The sequence below is a fragment of the Thalassophryne amazonica genome, chromosome 13, assembly GCF_902500255.1.
Source record: "Thalassophryne amazonica chromosome 13, fThaAma1.1, whole genome shotgun sequence".
NCBI classification, from domain to species: Eukaryota; Metazoa; Chordata; class Actinopteri; order Batrachoidiformes; family Batrachoididae; genus Thalassophryne; species Thalassophryne amazonica.
Window position 1 is genome coordinate 80,437,683 of NC_047115.1, and position 25,488 is coordinate 80,463,170.

Here is a 25,488-nt window from a genome sequence, read left to right on the forward strand (position 1 = left end):
TTTTTTTTTTTTTTTCTAGGAATGCTGTGTTTTGTTTTTTTCAGCCATGCATACCACCCCTTGTTATGTCCAAATAACTCAATTTTAGTTTCATCAATCGACAGAACCTTATTCCAAAATGAAGCTGGCTTGTCCAAATGTGCTTTAGCATACCTCAAAAGACTCTGTTTGCAGCGTGCACACAGAAAAGGCTTCCTCTACATTACAGCATTATACAGCATCTCTTTGTCCAAGTATATTTGAACAATGCACAGAGACACTATCTGCAGCAAAATCATGTTGTAGGTCTTTGTAGCAGGTCTGTGGGTTGACTATGACTGTTCTCACCATCCTTCGCTTCAGCCTATCTGAGATTTTTCTTGGCCTGCCACTTCGGGCCTTAACTAGTACTGTGCCCGTGGTATTCCATTTCCTCACTATGTTCCTCACAGTGGAAACTGACAGCTGAAATCTCTGAGATAGCTTTTTGTATCCTTTCCCTAAAACATGATGTTGAACAGTCTTTCTTTTCAGGTCATTTGAGAGTTGTTGCCATGAGTTGCCATGTTGGCACTCATTAGAGGAGATGCAAAGAGGAGAAACATTTGTAAATGGCCACCTTAAATACCCTTTCTCATGATTGGATTCACCTGTGTAAGGAGGTCAAGGGTCAATGAGCATACCAAACCAATTCTGTGTTCCAGTAATTATTGCTAAATGTATTCAAATCAATAGAATGACAAGGGCGCCCAAAGTTATGGACCTGCCTAATTTTGGTTAAATAATTATTGCACACTTTCTGTAAATACTAGAAACTTCATTTTAATTCTCAAATATCAGTGTGTTTGTGTGCTGTATGATATATTTAACTGAAATTTCTGATCCAGACAACCAATGATTTATAAAGGAAAATCATGAAAATGACCAGGTGTGCCCAAACTTTTGCATACATCTGTACGAGGTCTGTCCAAAAAGTATCAGACCTTTTTTATTTTTTTCAAAAACCTTATGGATTTGAATCACGTGTGCTTGCATGAGCCAACCTTGAACCTTCGTGCGCATGCGTGAGTTTTTTCACGCCTGTCGGTTGCGTCATTCGCCTGTGAGTAGGCTTTGAGTGAGCACTGGTCCTCCCCCCTCGTTGGATTTTCATTGCGAGGAAAATGTCTGAACGATTGGGGCAGCGCTGAATCAAATTTTTCCAGAAACTGTGAGAGACAGCCAGGTGGAAACCATTCGGAAGAAGTGGTCTGTTTGCCAACCAGTGATGGCAAACAGGGAAATAATATGTCAGCCTTGTTCACTGTATTCTTCTCAAAAGCACGAGCAAGAGCAAAGTTTTCCAACTGAGTTTATATGACCAACAAAATGAAGAGCAAACAAATGGTTAAAAAATAAATAAATTAAAAAAATCTCACCAGTGTGGAGGCAGTGATCGACGCGACAGGAGCCATTTTCAGCTCTTTCTTGTCAAAAGCACCGCGTATGGTACGAAACAAGTTCATCAAATAACTTCAAATATCAGACAAACAGAAAAAGAGGCGAGCTGAAGAAAACTTAAGCTGGGCAAGAGTACTGACACAGAAACGTGAGACAGAATCCAGCCAAGCACAGAGAGAGATCCTGTGTGTGTGTGTGTGTGTGTGTGTGTGTGTGTGTGTGTGTGTGTGTGTGTGTGTGTGTGTGTGTGTGTGTGTGTGTGTGTGTGAGAGAGAAGCTGTGTCTGTGTAGGGAGGGGTGGGCGCTGTGTATGACTGGCCAATCACAGAGCGTGAAGACAGTCAGTCAGTCAATGAGAATTTTCCTTTAGCACAAGCACAGATATTGATGATTTTTATTCTGATCATGCTCGTGCTCGCCAAAAATGCTTTATCCATACCAGATACTCGTCTGAAACGAGGCCTTTCTGTGTGGAGTTTGCATGTTCTCCCCTTGTTTGTGTGGGTTGCTGCATCTGGCTTCCTACCAATTCTAAAGACATACAGGTAAGATGAATTGGAGACTTTAAATTGTCCGTAGGTGTGAGTAAGGATGTGGTTTGTACTTTTATTGTTGTGAATGTCAGCCCTATATACAGTAGATGACCCCATATTTTCAGATGTATTTCCAAAAAAAAACTCACTGTCTTAAGCTATACAAAATGTGGTAAACAACAGGCAAATGTGTGATCATATCTACAACTAAACAATTACTGCATTTACAAAAAACTTTCCTACATACAACTAAATGGGATATTGTTTTGATTTTAACATAAAGAATGATTAAAATATAGTATTTGACAAAGAAAAATGCAGAAAAATAAGTATTTCCTTTGAAAGCAAGTCTTATTGGCCATTGTAAGGCACACCTGAATGCACCATGAATTTCCTCCCATAACAAGCAATTCCTGACAGCAAATGATTCACTGGCAACGTCCTTTTAATCTCACAATTTTCCATTTTAAGAAAGGGAAAAACCAATATTAAATGTACTGCAGTAAGGAACAAAAGGTACTCTTACAGTATATTCCTGAAAGGGGCTTTTTAACACCGAAATGCTGTTGGAATAGCTTAGGGCCCAGTCACTCGGCACATGACGATAGCTGAGGAAAGGGAAAAAGTCCCAAAGTCCCAAATCGTTGACAAAGTGTGTACGAATGAGCCTGCACTTCTCCCATCACCGGAAACTGAAACTAACAAAAGAAAAATGAAGCGAAAAGTGACCTTGATGCTTTAAACAAAATCAAAACAAAACATTCATGATGACGTGACTTGACAGCGGGTGTGAGACTGAGTGCCAACCTGTGCTCAAGTCTGCAGTCAGCCTGTGGTGTCCGCAGCACCTGTAGGTGAAGGGTCTGGTGCACGCACATTCCGACCGTCTGTGGCTGGAATGTGTGTAAATAGTTAAAGTAGTTGATAAAATGTTCTTGCCGTTATTTTTTCTGTATGAAAGCGTTGCTTTTCGTCGCACCATGAATGAGTCATGTTCAGCTCATTGGAGCCTTAGTTATTGAGCCGTTCAGATATCATCAATGTTCGCGCAAGACGTCAGACTTGGGAGGTTGGATGAAGTTGGATGACAATCAAACAGAACACTGATGTAGGGGAACTATGCAAATGATGAGGAAACATCAACACAGAAAGCAAAATGGAATATAGACGAATTGAGGTTGTCGTCGAGATTCGTTCACAATTTTAAACAGTTTGAAAATTCTGACAAAACGCGAGCTACAGGAACGAAGTTGGACAATGGTTAAATGATGTCTCCGAAAGTCAACGTAAGTCCAGATTTGTTGTTTTTTTGTTTGGCTTTGGTGTCCTTCGTTAGTGTCGTATGACCTGGGATTTAGCAGGGAAGGCAGACATGGCACAGATACTTTATTTCTGTGTGTGCCATGCTCTTACCAATAAGATACTTCCCATTCATTCCAAATTTCCACTGCTTCTACAGAAAGTCTAAATAAACAGTCAAGACAAATACAAGACAAACAAGAGCAAACAGAGATTTCTGTATGCCCCCAATCCAGATCTGGATCACCTCCAGAATTCAGTGGAGTCTTCCATGCACTAATAAATGTCTGTGGTGCAAATTTGGTGCTAATCCGTGAATTAGTTTCGACGTAATCCTTCAAAGCCTATAGAATGTGAAACTTGATTCTTAATCCGGATCCAGATCACCTCCAAAATTTAATGGACTCTTCCATGGCCTAATTTGTATCTGTGGTGAAAATTTAGTGAGAATCCATGCAGTAGTTTTGACTTAAGCCTGCTAACAGTAATCCTTCAAAGACTATATAAAGTGAAACTTGATCCAGAATCTGGATCAGGATCACCTCCAAAATGTGATGGATCCTTCCTTGGCCTAATATCAAACTGTGTTGAAAATTTCATCCAAATATGTGCAGTAGTTTTGATATAATCTTGCTAAAAGACGAACAGACAAATAAATCAATGCCTATGATTTTATTATGTCCTTACAAATTTAATAACCCCTTACACTAGAGTACAAATTGTGCCAATGCGTACGAATTGACATTCAAATGACATTGGTGCAATTCATGCTGCATTCAAACTGCATTCAAACACCTCACGCAGCATTTCTACAGCAGTCGGCACATTCGTGTATCGCTTGTGCTGGAAAACATCCAACAGTGGTGGAGTCAGTTGTACCACATTTGTACTGCTGTAGGGATGAGTATTTGAATGTCATTTGTGCAATTTGACCTGAACTCAAACTGCATTCGACCTGCAGCATGATTCGAATGACATTCATGCCAGTCATGCTGCTTTCGAGCTGCATTCAAATTCCTCGGACAGCATTCATGTGGCACTTAGGGAAATATGTCAAATTGGCATGTCCAGCACTAATGCAGAGAACAGGCACACGACAGTCGTGCTGGAGTCGAACTAGGGAATATTCGTACGTCAGTCATACTGCTGTGTGACTGCTCACTTGGATGGCATTCAAACTGGCATCCAAAATGGCAACTCACCAGCATTTGACGCAGTCTGATAGTGTCCCGATTGTGCCGCCAATCAGGCTACCCCCTCCCACACCCCACGCCTGCATCTTGTTTGGGGCACAAAGGATATATTTTAATGTGTTACAGAAAGCCAGTGTGTCTCCATGACACCTTGATGTGCACTGCGACCATGTGGACGGGGACTAACAACCATGATGACATGATAATTTAGATGACTCGTCTGACATATGGGGTGGAAAGACAATGCATGTGTGATTACATATTCAATTTGGATGTCATAACACCAATCACAGGCGCTGCATCAGTGAATCTCAAAGCTGGCTGACTTGGCTAGCACTGTGACGCTGAGCATCACATGTAGTGTTTGACTCTGACAAACAAGTTTAAAAGACAAGGCGATAAAGGATAACAGGTGGAGTCTGCGCCCCCGCTGAGGAAGAGGAGACTTTGGAGGGTGAAAAGAGGGCTATCTCCACTCTGGACCCCAAATGCAGACACCCTGACACACACATGCACGGATCAGCTCATGCTGGAGTGGAGCGCACAATCGGTGTTAACATGCACTTAAAGGGAAAACTTCAGCACCGACAAAACTGGCTGGCATGGCTCTTCTGTTTTGTCTTGTTTTTTTTTTACTTTCACGGAGAAGCACTGCATAAATGCAGCACCGCATTTGGTTGCTTTGCAGTGGTTGGTTGTGGTGATGCTTGCAAATCGCACAGCACAACAGCAAATCACACAGCACAACAGTAAAAGAGAAACGACAACAACATTAACCAAAAGGGAAAAGGTAGGTATCTTCGGGCGACACGAATTGTCGCTGATTGGACGGTGGTCCGTCCTGTTCTGTGAACTGGAAGGTTTACATGTTTTCAAAATATGAGCACCGCTAGTGAAAACGTATGTGCTCTTATTAAAGAATATTTTGATGCAGGACATGAATATAACGTTATACTGGATATGCTGTCGACAATTCATAACATACACATTACTCTTCGTACGCTGGAGACACGTTTAAAAGAAGCAGGGCTGAACAGAAGACTAAATTATAACTGAATCCACAAGGGACAGCTTTGAGAACATGCAGGAGGTTTACAAGATGTACCTATCACTCCATGGGTCCAAACTACATATGGCATGTAGATGGGTATGATAAACTGAAACCATTTATGGTTTCAGTTTATTTCAAATTCAGTTGTTTCAATAACCTCATGACTACATCATGTTTAATTTCAATTTAATTTATTTCAATTTATTTCCTTTATATAGCGCCAAATCACAACAGAGTTGCCTCAAGGCGCTTCACACAGGTAAGGTCTAACGTGAATCCTGTGTTTTGATGGAGAGCTTGCTACATAGTCCGATAATCGAAGAGTTGCCCATCACAATATTCTTTAATAAGAGCACATACGTTTTTACTAGTGGCGTTCATATTTTAAAAACGTGTAAACCTTCCGGTTCACAGGACAGGACGGACCAGCGTCCAATCAGTGACGATTCGTGTCGCCCGAAGGTAACTACCTTTTCCGTTTTGGTTAATGTTGTTGTCGTTTCTCTTTTGCTGCTGTGCGATTTGCTGTTGTGTTTTTTGATCTGCTGTTGTGTTTTTTGATTTGTTGTTGTGTTTTTTTGATTTGCTGTTGTGCGATTTGCTGTAGTGTTGTGCGATTTGCTGTTGTGTTTTTTGATTTGCTGTTGTGTTTTTTTGATTTGCTGTTGTGTGGTTTGCTGTTGTGCTGTGTGATTTGCTGTTGTGCTGTGTGGTTTGCTGTTGTGCTGTGTGATTTGCTGCTGTGCTGTGTGGTTTGCTGTTGTGCTGTGTGATTTGCTGTTGTGCTGTGTGATTTGCTGTTGTGCTGTGTGATTTGCTGTTGTGCTGTGTGGTTTGCTGTTGTGCTGTGTGATTTGCTGTTGTGCTGTGTGATTTGCTGTTGTGCTGTGTGATTTGCTGTTGTGCTGTGTGATTTGCTGTTGTGCTGTGTGGTTTGCTGTTGTGTTGTGTGGTTTGCAATTATGCTGTGTGGTTTGCTGTTGTGTTGTGTGGTTTGCTGTTGTGCTGTGTGGTTTGCTGTTGTGTGGTTTGCTGTTGTGCTGTGTGATTTGCTGTTGTGTTGTGTGGTTTGGTTTTGTGCTGTGTGATTTGCTGTTGTGCTGTGTGGTTTGGTTTTGTGCTGTGTGATTTGCTGTTGTGCTGTGTGGTTTGCTGTTGTGCTGTGTGATTTGCTGTTGTGCTGTGTGGTTTGCTGTTGTGTTGTGTGATTTGCTGTTGTGTGGTTTGCTGTTGTGCTGTGTGATTTGCTGTTGTGTGGTTTGCTGTTGTGTTGTGTGATTTGCTGTTGTGCTGTGTGGTTTGCTGTTGTGTTGTGTGATTTGCTGTTGTGTTGTGTGGTTTGCTGTTGTGTTGTGTGATTTGCTGTTGTGTTGTGTGATTTGCTGTTGTGTTGTGTGGTTTGCTGTTGTGCTGTGTGGTTTGCTGTTGTGTGGTTTGCTGTTGTGTTTGTGCGGTTTGCTGTTGTGTTTGTGCGGTTTGCTGTTGTGTTGTGTGGTTTGCTGTTGTGTTGTGTGGTTTGCTGTTATGCTGTGTGGTTTGCTGTTGTGCTGTGCGGTTTGCTGTTGTGTTGTGTGATTTGCTGTTGTGTTGTGCGGTTTGCTGTTGTGCTGTGTGATTTGCTGTTGTGCTGTGTGATTTGCTGTTGTGTTGTGTGATTTGCTGTTGTGTTTTTGTGGTTTGCTGTTGTGTTTTTGTGGTTTGCTGTTGTGTTTTTGTGATTTGCTGTTGTGTTGTGTGATTTGCTGTTGTGTTGTGTGATTTGCTGTTATGCTGTGCGGTTTGCTGTTGTGTTGTGCGGTTTTCTGTTGTGTTTGTGTGATTTGCTGTTGTGCTGTGTGATTTGCTGTTGTGTTGTGCGGTTTGCTGTTGTGTTTGTGTGATTTGCTGTTGTGCTGTACGATTTGCTCTTGTGTTTTGCACTTCAGGACCACCTTAGAGAGGAGCAGTCTTTAATATCTTTAATATGATGCGAGCACAACACCCAGCAGTGTAAAACACCAGGTCCTCAAAAGACTGGACCACAGTGCTCAGCCTGATATCCCCCCAGGCTTGCTTTCCACCCAGACCTCGGGTGCTGCTGTCACTGACCATACGGTCCCCTCTAAAAATTGGACTGCCCTGCCTTCACTGCACATGCGTCATTTCAGTGCGTTGGCAGCAATTTGCTGATTATGGCTTTTTTCTCCTTAAAACTGCACTCCACTCCAGTCATCATCCATCTCAGCGACAGATATCTGAAGCTTTCATACAAAAATCATTTCCACATGAATTCAGCATTATTTCATAATAAAATATGGCAGAGTGATCAGAACGTCACAGCAGCGCATCAGAGACTGAATCTCTGAGTCTGACTTTCTACACCCAGAGGGATAAAAGGGAATAATGTGATTATTAACCATCAGATGATAAATTAAAACCTCTTAAATCATTCTAAAGTCAGTTTTAAGAAGAAACAAGGCCATTTTAAGCAGATGCACAGTGATAATCGGTGAATCGCTGCTGACTCTCTGAAATGACTCTGCTGACACATGCATGTGTAGTGAAGGCAGGGTGGATGGATTTTTAGGGGGGACTGTTCTGTCAGCGAGCCTGGCATTGTGTGGTTTCGAGCTGTGTTGCTTTTATTCCTTGTCTTTTTTAATTTATTCTGTTTTTATTTTTTCATGGGAGAAGGTTTATGTTTGCATTCGACCTGCATTCTAGGTAGTCCACCTGGATTCGGGTGCTGCTGCACTCCTAATTCGTGCTGGCTTCGTACCACATTCTGGGTATTCTTACTCAGCTGTACGAATGTCTGTCCTGTACGATTGCAGCTCCAATTCTCAATTCAATTTTCAATTTATTTTCATTTATATATCGCCAAATCACAACAGAGTTGCCTCAAGGTGCTTCACACAAGTGAGGTCTAACTTTACTAACCCCCAGAGCAGCAGTGGTAAGGAAAAACTACCTCTGAGGAAGAAACCTCAAGCAGACCAGACTCAAAGGGGTGACCCTGTGCTACAGACACAAATTACAGAACAATTCACAAAACGTATATACATGAAATGCTGTTGGTACACAGGACAGGAGGATCTCCAACACAAATACCACATCCATCTCTGGATGGAGCTGCACCTTAAACAGAGAGAAAAAAAAAAAACAGAATCAGGCATCAGAAAAACAAGAAATACAGTATAATTTGCCAGCATTAAACAACAAGAAAAACAGGAAATACTAAGGTGATCGCCGGCCACTAGCTCTAAGTTTTACTAAAAGACCCAGAATTTAGGTAAAGTTGAGGCCGCAGCACACTCCGTTTCCTAATAAAATGAATTAAAGGAGTAAAATGTGTAGAACTATACTATGCCAGTATGCTAGCCATACGAAAGAGAAAATAAGTGCATCTTAAGTCTGGACTTGAAATTTTCTGAATTCTGTTTGTTTTTCCAATTCGTGTGATTCGTGCAGCATTCCTGCTCTAGTGTGATGGGGCCCTAACAGATGTTTCATTTCAAAAACTGAAATGCAATGGCAAAACAGAAAACACGATCTGCTCTGTGTCAGCCTGATCCCATCAGATCTCAGAAGCTAAGCAGAGCAGGATCTGGTTAGTACTTGGATGGGAGACCTCTTTGGAACACCGGTGGCTGTGTGTGTTTCTCCAGGTAAAACTGGAGTTGCATCAGGAAGGGCATCCGGCGTAAAACTTGTGCCAATTACTGATGCAGATGTGGCTGTATCCGCTGTGGCGACCCTGAATGAAACCGGGAGCAGCCGAATGGACAACAATGGCAAAACAGAAAACCAAAAACTCATGCATTGCCTTTTGTTGAGAAGTAGCAATTATAAAATTTTATTATTGGGCATTTGGCCAACACATAGGCAACTCCTCCATTTTTAATGAGTTAATCACATCATATGGAAAAACTTAGAATAACAAGAGAATGCATATAAACAAATGGAATAATTTTTGCATTGATTTGCCATTGCACAAGTGGGCCCTCTGGGGAGGTTGAACCTATTCACTTGCTCTCAAAGCAGAGAGGGGGAAGTGGGGGAATGTCACTGACCTTGCCTGTTTAGACACTTTCACTGAAAAAGTGCTTTATGGATTGGAATTCAATTTTGTAGACAGTCCTTGGGTCAAAGAGAGTAGGGAAATATTAGCAAAGGCTTTAATCACTTTCTGCATCATTTCTAATAGGGACATCTTGGCTTTCCCTTTACTTCACATCACTAACAGATAGGGATTAAAATCACATTTCAGGTTGTGCGTTCTACACTGTTACCAACAAAGGTATACATGTATACATGTACTGAGCACATCACTGAAGTTAAGCCCACTGATTTACAGTACACACACACACATGCGAAGAAATAAAATGTGGGTAACATCATGCAAATCCAAGTCAACACAAACAGAAAAAAATTACTGTTCATCATCCACTAAATTCAAATCAAATCAATTTTATTTATATAGCGCCAAATCACAACAACAGTTGCCCCAACGCACTTTATATTGTAAGGCAAAAGCCATACAATAATTACAGAAAAACCCCAACGATCAAAACGACCCTCTATGAGCAAGCACTTGGCGACAGTGGGAAGGAAAAACTCTCTTTTAACAGGAAGAAACCTCCAGCAGAACCAGGCTCAGGGAGGGGCAGTCTTCTGCTGGGACTGGTTGGGGCTGAGGGGAGAGAATCAGGAAAAAGACATGCTGTGGAAGAGAGCAGAGATCAATCACTAATGATTAAATGCAGAGTGGTGCATACAGAGCAAAAAGAGAAAGAAACACTCAGTGCATCATGGGAACCCCCCAGCAGTCTAAGTCTATAGCAGCATAACTAAGGGATGGTTCAGGGTCACCTGATCCAGCCCTAACTATAAGCTTTAGGAAAAAGGAAAGTTTTAAGCCTAATCTTAAAAGTAGAGATGGTGTTTGTCTCCCTGATCTGAATTGGGAGCTGGTTCCACAGGAGAGGAGCCTGAAAGCTGAAGGCTCTGCCTCCCATTCTACTCTTACAAACCCTAGGAACTACAAGTAAGCCTGCAGTCTGAGAGCGAAGCGCTCTATTGGGGTGATATGGTACTATGAGGTCCCTAAGATAAGATGGGACCTGATTATTCAAAACCTTATAAGTAAGAAGAAGAATTTTAAATTCTATTCTAGAATTAACAGGAAGCCAATGAAGAGAGGCCAATATGGGTGAGATATGCTCTCTCCTTCTAGTCCCCGTCAGTACTCTAGCTGCAGCATTTTGAATTAACTGAAGGCTTTTCAGGGAACCTTTAGGACAACCTGATAATAATGAATTACAATAGTCCAGCCTAGAGGAAATAAATGCATGAATTAGTTTTTCAGCATCACTCTGAGACAAGACCTTTCTAATTTTAGAGATATTGCGCAAATGTAAAAAAGCAATCCTACATATTTGCTTAATATGCGCATTGAATGACATATCCTGATCAAAAATGACTCCAAGATTTCTCACAGTATTACTAGAGGTCAGGGTAATGCCATCCAGAGTAAGGATCTGGTTAGACACCATGTTTCTAAGATTTGTGGGGCCAAGTACAATAACTTCAGTTTTATCTGAATTTATTGTAATTGAAATTATGCACATATACATGGTATCAGATGTTATGGAGTGCCAACGTTCCATACAAAGCATTATTTCACTGTGTGGGACTGAAGAGTTGAGTTTACAGCCAACAGTTTGAAGAGCCAACAGGTACTGAGCAACAATTCATATGGATTTTTACTATTGTTAGTTCTGACATCAATCTTCAACAGACGCTTTGTCAGTTTGGATTCATTTTGACATAATGCTTTGCAACAGCAGAAAACCACTACAAATAAGTCAGCATGTAGACACAGTGAGGTAGACTACTATGCACATTAAACAGGTCAATTTAACAATATCTCACTCACAGATGTACTGAAAAATGACTGCACAATAAATGCATTTCGATGGCCAAAACCATCAGCAACACATTTTCATTGCCACATATGGTGAGGCAGAGCAACGGTAGAGAGCAGTGAGATCATAAGGGACACTGTGCTGTAACTGGGATTTCTCCCATGCTTTTCTTTTGTTTTCCAGGTGGCTACACCTCCCTCTGTGGACAGACGTCCCACTCAGGGACAGGCAGCTTCTGTTTGTGCAAATTCAAGCATGTCCTGTGCTTTGTATGTATGTGTGTTGGCCCCTGTCTGCCTATCTCGGGCCTCTGCGTAACATCCAGGAAATCACAGAAAAAACAGAATTGAAAGTTATGTATGTAAACAGGCAATGACAAATGCCTGGAGCAGCTGTCCAAGTCTTTATTTATATTTTAAGTTATGTTCTGCAGATACACTGCTTACAAAAAGGCAGGAGCTGAAAGACTCCGTATTGTGTCTGTGGGCTGCAGCAAATGGTCTATGTCATTGCACCCTCAGACACAAGGGTCAAACATTCCAAACAAGGGTGGGAACAAATTATTGAACATTTTTATAATGGTTTTAAGTGACAGTGCAGTAAATTAAATGATAAACTTTTGTGAATAAATGTATTATTATTTGCCCCATTTAGGTGATGTCATGTTTTAAAACTGACAACACAGATATTTATTTTGATGTACTGTTCATAGCACTTAAGGATAGACAAAATTCTGTGTTACTAATGCATTATCCTGAGTCCTTGTTTTGAAGTTGCATCAACTTTAACAAACACATCAGTAAGTGGCCTTCCTCTGGAAAAAGCCACATATAGTTGTCCATGTGATATATATATATATATATATATATATATATATATATATATATATATATATACATACAGTAAGTCCCTTCGGCTGCTCCCTTGTTTGCACTCGGGGTCACACACTTGTCGAACTGGTTTGAGCCTGACTGCTGGAGCCTATCCCAGCAGTCATAGAGCGCAAGGCGGGGTACACCCAGGACAGGACGCCAGTCTGTCACAGGGCCACAAACAGACAAACAAACACATTCACACCCATTTGCACACCTATGGACAATTTAAAGATTCCAATCCACCTAACCCGCATGTCTTTGGATGAGGGAGGAAACATGAGCACCTGGAGGAAATCCACGCAAACACGGGGACAACATGCAAACTCCACACAGAAAGGCCACAGGCGGGAATCAAACCCATGACCTTCTCACTGTGAGGCAACAGTCCTAACCACTAAGTCACCGTGCTGCCCAATATATATATATATATATATATATATATATATATATATATATATATATATATATATACACACAGTAAATTTTGCATTCAATGGATTCAGGTGAGCCAATGAATTATGTCTGTTATAATTGAAATCCGTAATAGGTATAAGACGGTCAAAATCCATTATATGTATGAGACAGACACAATCCACTTTTCTAAGTACTCTGCAGAGAGGTAACTTAAAATCCTAAAGCCTGATTTATGCTTCTGCAACTCTGTAACTCCATGGCCATGCAATGACGTAGACGTGCACGTGACAGTTTAAAGTTCTCAGTCACTTCTTTATGCAGTTTGCTGTAGGAACAGCGTTTTTTTTTTTTTTTTTTTCTGGATTAAGTTGTCTCTCAACGAGCTCCACTTATTGCAACCATCAACCTCCAAACCAGCAATATGGTATGTACAATTTTCATCCATGAATTGTGGATCATTTTAGCATCTTTTTCAACTGTGTTGTAAAGTTGGTTATATTTGCAGACTTTTCTGCCAAAAGTATTTGATCCATGATTGAAATGTAATTGGCGGGGTGTACTGCAAAAAACCTTTTAAAATATGATGGGAGGAGAAGGAGTGAAAATGTATAAGTGACAAGTCGTAGCCCTTGTGGTCTCACTGGAGGGTTCACAGCCAGGTAGAGGGTTCTGATCTAAAGCAGTTTGGTTCATCACACCCAGGGATATGTGTGAAACCTAACACCATATTACAGTGCAGGCAACAAGCACCATTTTGTCAGTAATCACCGGCCTTGAATTACACCCTGTCTCGTTTAGGTGCGAGGTCTGAGCAGAGTTTGAAAAAAAATAAATGTACCCACTTTCCTCGAATCGGTGAGTGTCAGTGCTGAACTTCAATTTGTACCTCTGTTACTGGGCACGTCAAGACTGTTCTGTCTGGTACATCTGAGAGGTTTTTAATGAAAATCCCTTAAGATCAAGCAGGATGTGTTGTCTATTGTGAGCGAAATTACGAGGTCTGTGAGAAAAGTATCCGACCTTTTTATTTTATGCAAAAAATATATGGATTTGATTTATATGTTTTTACGTCAGCCAAGCTTGAACCTTAGTGCACATGCTTGAGTTTTTCCAGGCCTGTCGGGTGCGTCATTCGCCTGTGGGCAGGCTTTGAGTGAGCCCGGTCCACCCCTCTCGTCATCATTTCATTGTGAGGAAATGGCGGAATGAACTGTTAGAGACAGGCAGCTGGAAACCATTCGAAAAATTTATCTGGCTTTCGGTGAAAATTTTACGGGCTTCACAAAGAATAAGGAGTGTTACTACAGCTTTAAGGACAGCCCACAATGGCGCACGGCGCGCTGCGCTCCGAGCCGCCATCGAGAGGCAGAAACCAAGAAACAAGAGATTTTATTTCTTGTTAAAAAGTGAAATCTGCCGTAAAATGGCTGATGTCCAGCTCTTGTGATAACCAGAGATATTGCACACGACGGTCCCAGCTCCACACAGCCATCCATTTAGAAATGATGTGGTGGTTTCTGCCTCTCGATGGCGGCTCGGAGCGCGGCGCGCTGTGTGCCATTGTGGGCTGTCCTTAAAGCTGTAGTAACACTCCTTATTCTTTGTGAAGCCCGTAAAATTTTCACCGAAAGCCAGATCAATTTTTCGAATGGTTAACCAGCTGCCTGTCTCTAACAGTTTCTGAAAAAATTCTGATGGAAAAAAAGCCCAACTCATTCCGCCATTTCCTCGAAATGAAACAACGACGAGAGGGGTGGACCAGTGCTCACTCAAAGCCTGCCCACAGGCGAATGATGCACCCGACAGGCGTGGAAAAACTCACGCATGCGCACAGAGGTTCAAGCTTGGCTGTCGTAAAAACATATGAATTAAATCCATATATTTTTTGCATAAAATAAAAAGGTCGGATACTTTTCTAACAGACCTCATATATAAAATCCATTGTATACTTTATTACATGGAAAGCTGACCAAAGCATTGGGATTTTTGCTTTCGTCCGGTGAGTGTGAGTATCCAGTTTATACAATGACAGTATAGGTGGTTTTTACTGCATATATATATATATATATATATATATATATATATATATATATATATATATATATATATATATATATATATATGTAAAATTCTACATTATGTTCTCAACTAGAACTAATGGCAATACATTTTATTTCGCAGACAAAACATAATTTACTGAACAGTGAACAGTGATTATTTTGGTTGCATTGGTGACTGAGCTCTTTGCAATATAAAGGGTGATCCCTGGATTGTAACAGTCATAGGGGTACTACACTTCTCTCTGTACTCGAAGCAGTGCTCTTCAGTAATTATTCTGAACACGATTCGGTCCTACTTACTCGATACAGTGTGGATTCACATTCAAGAAGTCAACCATTGACTGCTCTGCAAGTACTCAGTGGGCCACATGCAAGAGTTTTGGGGTAAAGGTTGGGGGTGGCATCCTTCAGCTTTAGGAACTTGGCTAGCCCCATGCTGAACTGCATCTCATTTATGTAGCTGTAATAAGTGAAATGGAAACTACATATGCTAGAATTTTTGTGGGACCATCCCAGTCCCTTTACGTCCTCTTGACAAATCAGGCCCATGCATCTTGTTGCTTCTTCCTGTCGGGAATTCATGAAGGGTAATTTTCATTTTTGTCTCACTGCCGCACCCAAATGCAAGTAGCTTCCATTTCACCATCTTCAACTTTCAAATTTTGAATCATGTATTAACATGATTCAAAATTTGAAAGTTGCCATTTCCATATAAAGCACTTAAAGAGCAGAATGGCAGAGAAAAAATGTAAACACAAGCCAGTCTCCTAAGTTTCTTAATGACAGACTGTTTTTTCCAGCCTGGCCAAACCCTGCCATGATGTCACACACTTGCCGACCTAGTTTGAGCCTGACTGCCCATAATCGGAGAGTGTGCTGTAATTTTCCTTGAGGCAGTTTTGTTGTGATTTGGCACTATATAAATGAAACAAAAGTGAAATTGAATTAACTTTAAATGCTTGAAGTGGCCACTCACAGCCATTTACCAATTTTATTGAAGGTGTACTGGCCAAATACTCACAAAATGTATCTATTCACAATGGCTTGAGTCAGCTTGTCAATTTTGATGCATGCAGCCATTCAAAGCATGTTCATTTTTGGACTTAATGCTTGGTTGGGGCTCTGTTCAAATTAATTGCTGTGTTAGTGTGGTGTGGTACAAAGGCAATCAGCCTGTGGCACTGCTGAGGTGTTATGGAAGCTCAGGTTGATTTGATAGTGGGCTTTTCATCTCATCTGTATTGTTGGGTGTGGTGTCTCATTTTCCTTTTGACACTACCCCTGAGGGAATCTATGAGGTATTGTCTACGGGGTCAATCGAGTAAGTAATACCATGGTCAGCAAAGCAATGACTAGTAGTTTTGGGAGTGTCGATGAGTGCCAAGTCCTGCTGGAAAAGGAAATCAGCATCTCCATGACGCTTGTCAGCAGATTTGCAAGATGGTCCTCTCAAGGCTGCCGTCATTCCTGTTGCTTGTGCATCTTTTCCTACCACACTTTTCCCTTCTAGTCAACATTCCTTGAATATGGTTTGATGGAGTACTGCAAACAGCCAACCCTTTCAGTAATGACCTTCTGGATGCCAATTAGTGTCTCCTTGACAAATGTCAAATAAGCAGTCTTCCCCACACTGCAAAAAAGGCATGTCAAAAACAAGATAGAAGCACTAAATCTGAGAGAAAATGTACTCAGAACAAGCAAAATTATATGTCTATACAGCAAGATAATTTCCCTTGACAGGATTTCTTGAATTAAGATTGTTGTGTATAATTGAACACTTAACATAAGAAATTATCTCTTAAAGCAAGATACATTTTCTACATTTCTGAATCTAAGTTTTTTTTTTTTATCTTGGTAAGAACCACATATTGCAGTGCATGGCTGTGGTTGTGTGTAGTGAACCATACTGACCCTGAACCCTTCCAAGATGGCGCCACGTGAAGGCGCCCTGGTATTCTGGTGCTCCCTGTTTTGTCTGTTTTTGTGCGTGAATCGTGTGTCATCGTGTCCCTACACCCGCGAGGAGCTTCTAAACATCAATCATCAACACCCACGGACATTACGTCAGTTTTTTTAGTGCCTGCAGCTGAACTGGTTCACTTTTGGACAAAAAAGTGAGATGACGGCGGAGAGGAAAACAAGCTGGAGCTCTTGTGCACCTCAGACGAAGGGGCACGCGCACGCCCCTACCTGGGATATTACTCTCCAACGTCCGCTCACTCCACAACAAGATGGATGAGCTGGCACTGCTGATGAAGAAGAATAGAGATTTCTCCTCATCTTGTGTACTGTGCTTCACGGACATGTGGTTAAATGCACAGACACCGGACTGCGTGCTCCAACTAGAGGGATTCCAACTCCTCCGCGCAGACAGAGACCGAGCACTCTCATGTGGAAAAACTAGAGGGGGAGGACTCTGCTTCTATATCAACAATGCCTGGTGCTCCAATGTGACTGTGATCTCCCAACACCGCTGTCCCTCTCTGGAATATCTCCTCATAAACTGCAGACCGTTCTACTCTCCACGTGAGTTTGCTCTGTGTATATTCCACCGAGCGCGCGCTCACAGATCAGATTATGAGCGTGGAGAGAGACTTTCCGGACTCTCTTGTTATAATTCTCGGTGATTTTAACAAAGGGAATCTCAGTCAGGAATTACAAAAATACAAACAGTTTGTTAAATGCCCGACTAGAGAAGGGAGCACGTTAGATCATTGTTACACGACAGTGAGTGGCGCCTACCGCGCGGTGGCCCGTGCAGCTTTGGGACTCTCAGATCATGTGATGGTCCACTTGATCCCCACGTACAGACAGAGACTTAAACTCTCTAAACCTGTTGTGAGGACGTCTAAAGTGTGAGGCAATGAAGCTGTGGAGGAGCTACGCGCGTGCTTGGCCACCACAGATTGGTATATGTTTGAGGCTTCAACAGACAGTCTAGATGACTACACGGACACTGTGACGTCATATATTCATTTCTGTGAAGATAGCATCATCCCACAGCGTACCAGGGTGAGATATAACAATGACAAGCCCTGGTTCACACCTAAACTCCAGCAGCTCCGTCAGCAGAAAGAGGTGGCTTTCAGAGAAGGAGACAGAGACAGCTATAGAGGTGCAAAGTACAGATTTAGCAAGGAGGTGGCAAAGGCTAAATCCATGTACAGTTCACGTCTGCAGCAAAGGTTCTCTGCCAATGACTCGGCCTCTGTGTGGAGGGGGTTGAAAGAGATCACCAACTACAAGCCCAAAGCACCTCGTTCTATTGACGAACTCAAGCTGGCCAATGACGTGAACGTCTTCTATTCACGCTTTGAAGACAAGGACTCGCACCTCCCCACCCCCCACACAACTGGATATTCAAACACTCTGGACCTCCCACCTATCACTGCTGCCCTCCCCACTCCCCCTGTTGCCCTCTCAGTCCAACAGGAGGACGTGAGGAGACATTCCAAAAGGCTGTATCCACGTAAGGCCCTGGGCCCAGACTGTGTCTCTCCTGCCACCCTGAGACACTGCACTGATGAGCTGGCCCCAGTCTTCACGGGGATCTTCAACACCTCCCTGGAGTCATGACATGTTCCAGTCTCTTTCAAGTCCTCAATCATAGTTCCAGTCCCCAAGAAACCACGCGTCACTGGACTTAATGACTACAGGCCTGTGGCTCTCATGTCTGTAGTCATGAAGACCTTCAAATGCCTGGTTTTATCCCACCTGAAGTCCATCACCGACCCCCTCCTGGACCCCCTGCAGTTTGCCTACAGAGCCAACAGGTCTGTAGATGACGCCATAAACCTGGCCCTGCACTCCATCCTGCAGCACCTGGACTCCCCAGGAACCTACGCTAGGATCCTGTTTGTGGACTTCAGCTCTGCATTCAACACCATCCTTCCAGCTTTGCTCCATGACAAGCTTTCTCTGCTCCACGTGCCCAACGCCACCTGCAGGTGGATCACAGACTTCCTGATGGACCGGAGTCAGTGTGTGAGGCTGGGAAAAAAATGTCTCGAACACTCGGGCTCTCAGCACAGGATCTCCACAGGGCTGTGTCCTTTCCCCTCTGCTCTTCTCCCTCTACACTAACTGCTGCACCTCCAGCCACGACTCTGTAAAACTCATCAAGTTTGCGGACGACACCACCCTCATCGAATTCATTTCGGATGGGGATGAGTCTGCCTACAGAAGGGAGATGGACCGGCTGGTGACCTGGTGCAGCAGCAACAACTTGGAGCTCAACGCCCAGAAAACAGTGGAGATGATCGTGGACTTCAGGAAAGCCACAGCGCACCCGCCCTCCCTTGCCCTCACCAACAGCCCCATCACCACTGTGGTCTGTCACCGCTTCCTCGGCACCACCATCACCCAGGACCTCAAGTGGGAGTCAACCATCAGCTCCCTCATCAAGAAGGCCCAGCAGAGGATGTACTTCCTGCGGCAGCTGAAGAAGGCCAAGCTGCCTGTCCAGCTGATGGTACAGTTCTACACAGCCATCATCGAGTCCATCCTCTGCTCCTCCATCACGGTGTGGTACGCCGGGGCCACAGCCAGGGACAGACACAGACTGCAGCGCATTGTGGCCTCTGCTGAGAAGGTGATCGGCTGTAGCCTTCCATCTCTCCACGACCTGCACGTCTCCAGGACTCTGGGTCGAGCAGGTCGGATCACAGCTGACCCTTCTCACCCTGCACACGGTCTATTCAAACCACTCCCCTCGAGCAGGAGGCTACGGTCCATCCGGACCAGAACCTCCCGCCATAAGAACAGTTTCTTCCCCTCTGCCGTTAGACTCATGAACACCTCATAACTCAGTCACCTTAAGCTTAACTCAGTCACCTTAAGCTTAACTCTGTCACTTTATAATTTTATCACGGGTCACTTTAGACAATGTACTTTGGTTTTTAATTGCACTCCTCCCACTGCACTGTTTTTTCTGTTTCTCTGTTTTTCTGTTGCACACAGCCTTTCATATTTCTTTTTTTATCTTATATTTTATCTTATTTTGACACGTTATATTTTATCTTAGCATTTTATCTCTTCTTAATGTTGCACCATTGTACCGAAGCAAATTCCTAGTCTGTGAATCCTGTTCACTGGCAATGGCAATAAACTTCTTCTGATTCTGATAGATTCATGATATTTGAATGAAATAGTGAGTTCATCAAACTTGAATTAATGTAATATTATGAGGTACAGGTTTTCTGTTTTCTGGGAGCTGGAGGCTGTAATTTTCAAAATTAATATTTGACAAGATTCAGATGGTTTAGTTACTAATGTTTCTCAAATAGAGTTTCACTTTCTTAAGCACCAAACAAAAAAATGTTGAACATTTTCACAGCCTGCTTTTGTTTGCGGGGACTGTGGTAACTGTGATAAGGATATATGTGTTTTTATTTAGCCTCAACAAAAATATAAACGCAACACTTTTGGTTTTGCTCCCATTTTGTATGAGATGAACTCAAAGATCTAAAACTTTTTCCACATACACAATATCACCATTTCCCTCAAATACTGTTCACAAACCAGTCTAAATCTGTGATAGTGAGCACTTCTCCTTTGCTGAGATAATCCATCCCACCTCACAGGTGTGCCATATCAAGATGCTGATTAGACACCATGATTAGTGCACAGGTGTGCCTTAGACTGCCCACAAAATTCAAAATTACAAAGATTCAAACTATCAGAAAACACAATAAGTTGGTTAAAATCTTATTTATCAGGGCGAAATCAATGTGTCAGAATTAATAATGTAGTATCTGAGATAAAACTCTGCAATATAGGTTTACCACAAGGGTCAGTTTTGGGCCCGGCATTATTTTCTTTATATATAGATGATTTACCTTCAGTATGTGACAATGTGAGCATACAAATGTACGCAGATGATACAATAATATACACACACGGAACAAATATGACTGAGGTTGTGACCAAATTAACTATAGCCATGGGAAGAGTTTCTACCTGGCTTCAGGAATCCTGTCTAACATTAAACTTGGAAAAAACAGCAGCCATGTATTTCACTATTAAGAATAAAACAACAGTATATCCAAATATTATTATCAATGATCAAATTATAAAAAATGTAACTGAGTTCAAATATTTAGGGCTTACATTAGATTCAACTCTCAGTTTTAAGAAGCATATACAAAAAGATCTCAAACACTTTGAAATTTAATTTAGTTACTTTTAAAAGCATAAGAAACACATTAACAACAGAGGCTGAAAAATGCTTTCTAAATGCAATGATAATACCTCATTTTTCTTACTGTATAACAAGTTGGGCTCAAGCAAATCTAACAATGTTAAGACCTTTGGAGTCCCTGTATAAAAGGGCTCTTAAAATCCTTGATCAAAAAAGTATTCAATATCATCATTGTCATATTTTGAGCAAATATGCTATGCTCAGCTTTGAAAATTTTATCTTTTTCCATGAGGTTCAAATGGTATACAAAATAGTTCATAATCAAGCTCCGCCACCTCTCAAGAACTTCATTCACCTGTCCTCTGATACAACAACAAGGGTAACAAGAGCAACCACTCGGAGGCAGTGTACCATTCCCAAATGTAAGACTGCATTTGCACAATCGACATTTTCTTACAGAGCCACAAAGAAGTGGAATATATTATCAGAAGAAATAAAAACACAACCAGACTTTAAGACATTTTCTGTAAAGGTAAAATCATGGCTTCTTCAAAACCAAAGATGTAGGCACTAAATATATAGCACTGCTAAAGGTAACACTGAACATGTGTAATAAGTATTCTGATTCTACACTCAACAAAAATATAAATGCAACACTTTGGTTTTGCTCCCATTTTGTATGAGATGAACTCAAAGATCTAAAACTTTTTCCACTTACACAATATCACGATTTCCCTCAAATATTTTTCACAAACCAGTCTAAATCTGTGATAGTGAGCACTTCTCCTTTGCTGAGATAATCCATCCCACCTCACAGGTGTGCCATACCAAGATGCTGATTAGACACCATGATTAGTGCACAGGTGTGCCTTAGACTGCCCACAATAAAAGGCCACTCTGAAAGGTGCAGTTTTATCACACAGCACAATGCCACAGATGTCGCAAGATTTGATGGAGCGTGCAATTGGCATGCTGACAGCAGGAATGTCAACCAGAGCTGTTGCTCGTGTACTGAATGTTCATGTCTCTACCATAAGCCGTCTCCAAAGGCGTTTCAGAGAATTTGGCAGTACATCCAACCAGCCTCACAACCGCAGACCACGTGTAACCACACCAGCCCAGGACCTCCACATCCAGCATGTTCACCTCCAAGATCGTCTGAGACAAGCCACTTGGACAGCTGCTGGAACAATCGGTTTGCATAACCAAAGAATTTCTGCACAAACTGTCAGAAACCGTCTCAGGGAAGCTCATCTGCATGCTCGTCGTCCTCATTGGGGTCTCGACCTGGCTCCAGTTCGTCGTCGTAACCGACTTGAGTGGGCAAATGTTCACATTCGCTGGCATTTGGCACGTTGGAGAGGTGTTCTCTTCACGGATGATGCGAAGGAGATGTGTTGCACTGCATGAGGCAAATGATGGTCACACCAGATACTGACTGGTATCCCCCCCCCAATAAAACAAAACTGCACCTTTCAGAGTGGCCTTTTATTGTGGACAGTCTAAGGCACACCTGTGCACTAATCATAGTGTCTAATCAGCATCTTGGTATGTCACATCTGTGAGGTGGGATGGATTATCTCAGCAAAGGAGAAGTGCTCACTATCACGATTTAACTGGTTTGTGAACAATATTTGAGGGAAATGGTGATATTGTGTATGTGGAAAAAGTTTTAGATCTTTGAGTTCATCTCATACAAAATGGGAGCAAAACCAAAAGTGTTGCATTATATTTTTGTTGAGAACTGTATGAAGGGTGAATATTTTTTACAAGTGTTTTGATATTGTACAGTAATTGAGAGGTTTAGATGAATTTATGAATGTCTTGACAATTTTGATGTTTTGATGCTGCATGTTATGAGTGACAGGGTGACTTATGAATGGTTGTTTTAAACGTTTTGATATGGCACAGTATTTTAGAAATGAATGACGGAAGAATTAAGTTAATATTATATATTTTATGAATTAGTATTATATATTTTGTAGGTTGTTTGTGATTTATTTAATAGCCCTATGTGTATCCCCCTGACCTCAAGGACTACAGATGGAAATTAGCTGTTGCAGCTACAATCTGGTACAAACATCTCTGCTTGATGAGCATAATGTAATTGTATGCTGGTCCTTGTACAAATAAATGGAAATGGAAATCAAAATGCAAAGTGGACAAGTTTTGTGGTTGGATTATGACCCAGAACTCAAACAAGTCAATGTGGTTATGCAGGCGAGAGACCACAGCTACCCTGGCTAGGTGTGTAAGCACTTAAACACTTATTGACACGCCCGCTCCCACTTGCCTTGTTTTTCCCCTTTCCAAAACAAAACTGCACTTTTGTGACTGCTTTTGGTGATTGCCGCCAAAAACAAGAGTACACCATTTTCCATGTGAAGTGATGCTGTGTTTGTATTGTGCACAATGCAGTCTCACGGCATGTCATGATTCAGCAGCATGAAATATACATTAATCTATTGCTTGTGCATCTTTTCCTACCACACTTTTCCCTTCTAGTCAACTTTCCTTGAACTTTCCTTCCACCTCCACTCTGGAGGAGGTGGCTGAGAGGAGGGTGTTAGCCAAGTTCAAATCCATCATGGACAACTCCTCTCACCCTCTGCACCAGACTGTAGCAGCTCCTTCAGTGAATCATTAAAGTCTAAAGCAGAACTGATCAGCTGTTTCTATAAAGCACCATACAAGTGAAAGTTACAGGGCTTTTTATATTGGCAATCTGCAGGCCAGCGAACCAGCACAACCTATGAGTGATGTATCAATACACTTCCACCAAGGCCTGGAAGAAACCTTGACAAAACACAACCGCTTTCCTGCTGGAGATTAATCAATAGCTGCTTATTAAGGGAAAACTTGGACATACAGCAGTATCACGCATCAGCCTTAACCTCACGCTTCTTGAGCACTTGGATAAGACATGGAGAAATGTTTTTGGTTTGAGAGAGAGAAAAGTGAGAGATCTGAAAGGATTCCACAAGGCTGATACCTGAGTGAGCGCTCATCAAAAGTATCAAGTATCTGTGCTTTAAGCTTCTGTATCACGAGAGATAAATCAGAGAGACATATAGAGAGGCATTACTCCTCACACCATGAGATGTTAGATGCAGCATGTTTTATCAGGGTCATTCTACTCATGTATCATCAGATTAATAACCAGCTCTCAGTGTGCACACTTGACATATGATTTTAAAGTGTTTACACATTTCTGCATTTCACAGCATTTTTTATTTTTTTCTTAGGTAATGCAAAGGAGAATATGGACAGGCAATACATGCATGTCTATGAAATATTCATGCAGAAATACTCAGAACTCTGAAGAGGGGAGAGCAGAAACAGCATCTTGGCAGACAAGAAAAAAAGCCACTGTGGAATATCAGACAAGGAAAATAAAACAGCAAATAAGCAAAGAGTATATATTATATATACACACTGTATAGAGGCAGCATGGTGGCTTAGTGGCTGGCACTGTTGCCTCACAATGAGAAGGTCATGGGTTCAGTTCCTGCCTGTGGCCTTTCTGTGTGGAGTTTGCATGTTCTCCCCAGTGTTTGCGTTGGTTTCCTCTGGGTGCTCCAGTTTCCTCCCCACATCCGAAGACATGCTGGTTAGGTGGACTGGAAACTTAAATTGTCCGTAGGTGTGCGAGTGGGTGTGAATGTGTTTGTTTGTCTGTTTGTGGCCCTGTGACAGACTGGTGACCTGTCCTGGGTGTACCCTGCCCCGCGCTCTATGACTGCTGGAATAGGCTCCAGCCCCCCGTGACCCTTAATTTGACTATAAGTGGTTAAAGGTGTGTGTGTATACACGTATATATACACTCGCCGATTACCCGCCCCATGGCAGATTTTGATTCAGAGACTGAAATTAAAATTTCATCTTCACCAACACAAGCTACCACTTAACACCTATCCTGGATTCCAGAAAACTGGCAGAACTAAAGCTCCTCAAGAAGAGGCAGCTGCTACTGCTGGTATGACTACTACCACCACCACCACCACTACTACTACTACTACTACTACTACTAGTAGTAGTAGTAGTAGTTCAGCAGTTGAGGCAGCATTGTTGGACTCTCTTGGCGCTTCCAAAAGCATAATTTCTCTCTGAGCATCATCACTATTTTGGTGTGCTCCCAGAGCAGCTCATGCGTGACTCCCATGAGTAATGTCAGATCCTCATTATTGTATCCAATCACTCAAAATAGAGCTTCATCCATCGCTAACCCCTCACAAAGTTCCCTCAAGATTCTCACACAGTATGAGTTGTGGCAACCTACGATCAGGGGCTTCACGACGATCGTGGCAGCTTTCCGAGTAACTGGTGAGGGGCTTTGTTGCCTCACCAACATCAAACTGTTCAAAATGCAAGAGAAACCTGGCGACACATGCGAAGAGTTGGCACCACTCCATGACAGTCCCATTAAATCTTTCCTCAAAAAGTTCTGGTCACAAGCAGTCACAGCCCAAAAGGATACGACCCTAAGAGACATTTCCACCAGTGGCCTGCTGGTGGTCATTTTGTAGGCTCCAGCATTCCTCATCATGTTCCTCCTTGCACAAATGAGCAGATAACCGATCCTGCTAATGGGTTAAATAA

The 25,488-nt window shown here is 42.2% G+C and overlaps 1 protein-coding gene and 1 long non-coding RNA gene across 2 annotated transcripts in view; one reads left to right on the forward strand and one right to left on the reverse strand.

Moving 5' to 3' along the window:
• The window catches only part of LOC117522767 (adhesion G protein-coupled receptor A3), a 1,389,271-nt gene that overhangs the window by 1,214,710 nt on the left and 149,073 nt on the right, over positions 1–25,488 (reverse strand). The window lies entirely within an intron of this gene.
• LOC117522769 lies at positions 1,939–24,664 on the forward strand. The gene is made up of 3 exons (XR_004564325.1): positions 1,939–2,015; positions 23,819–23,829; positions 24,648–24,664. It is a non-coding gene; the product is annotated as an uncharacterized LOC117522769 (long non-coding RNA).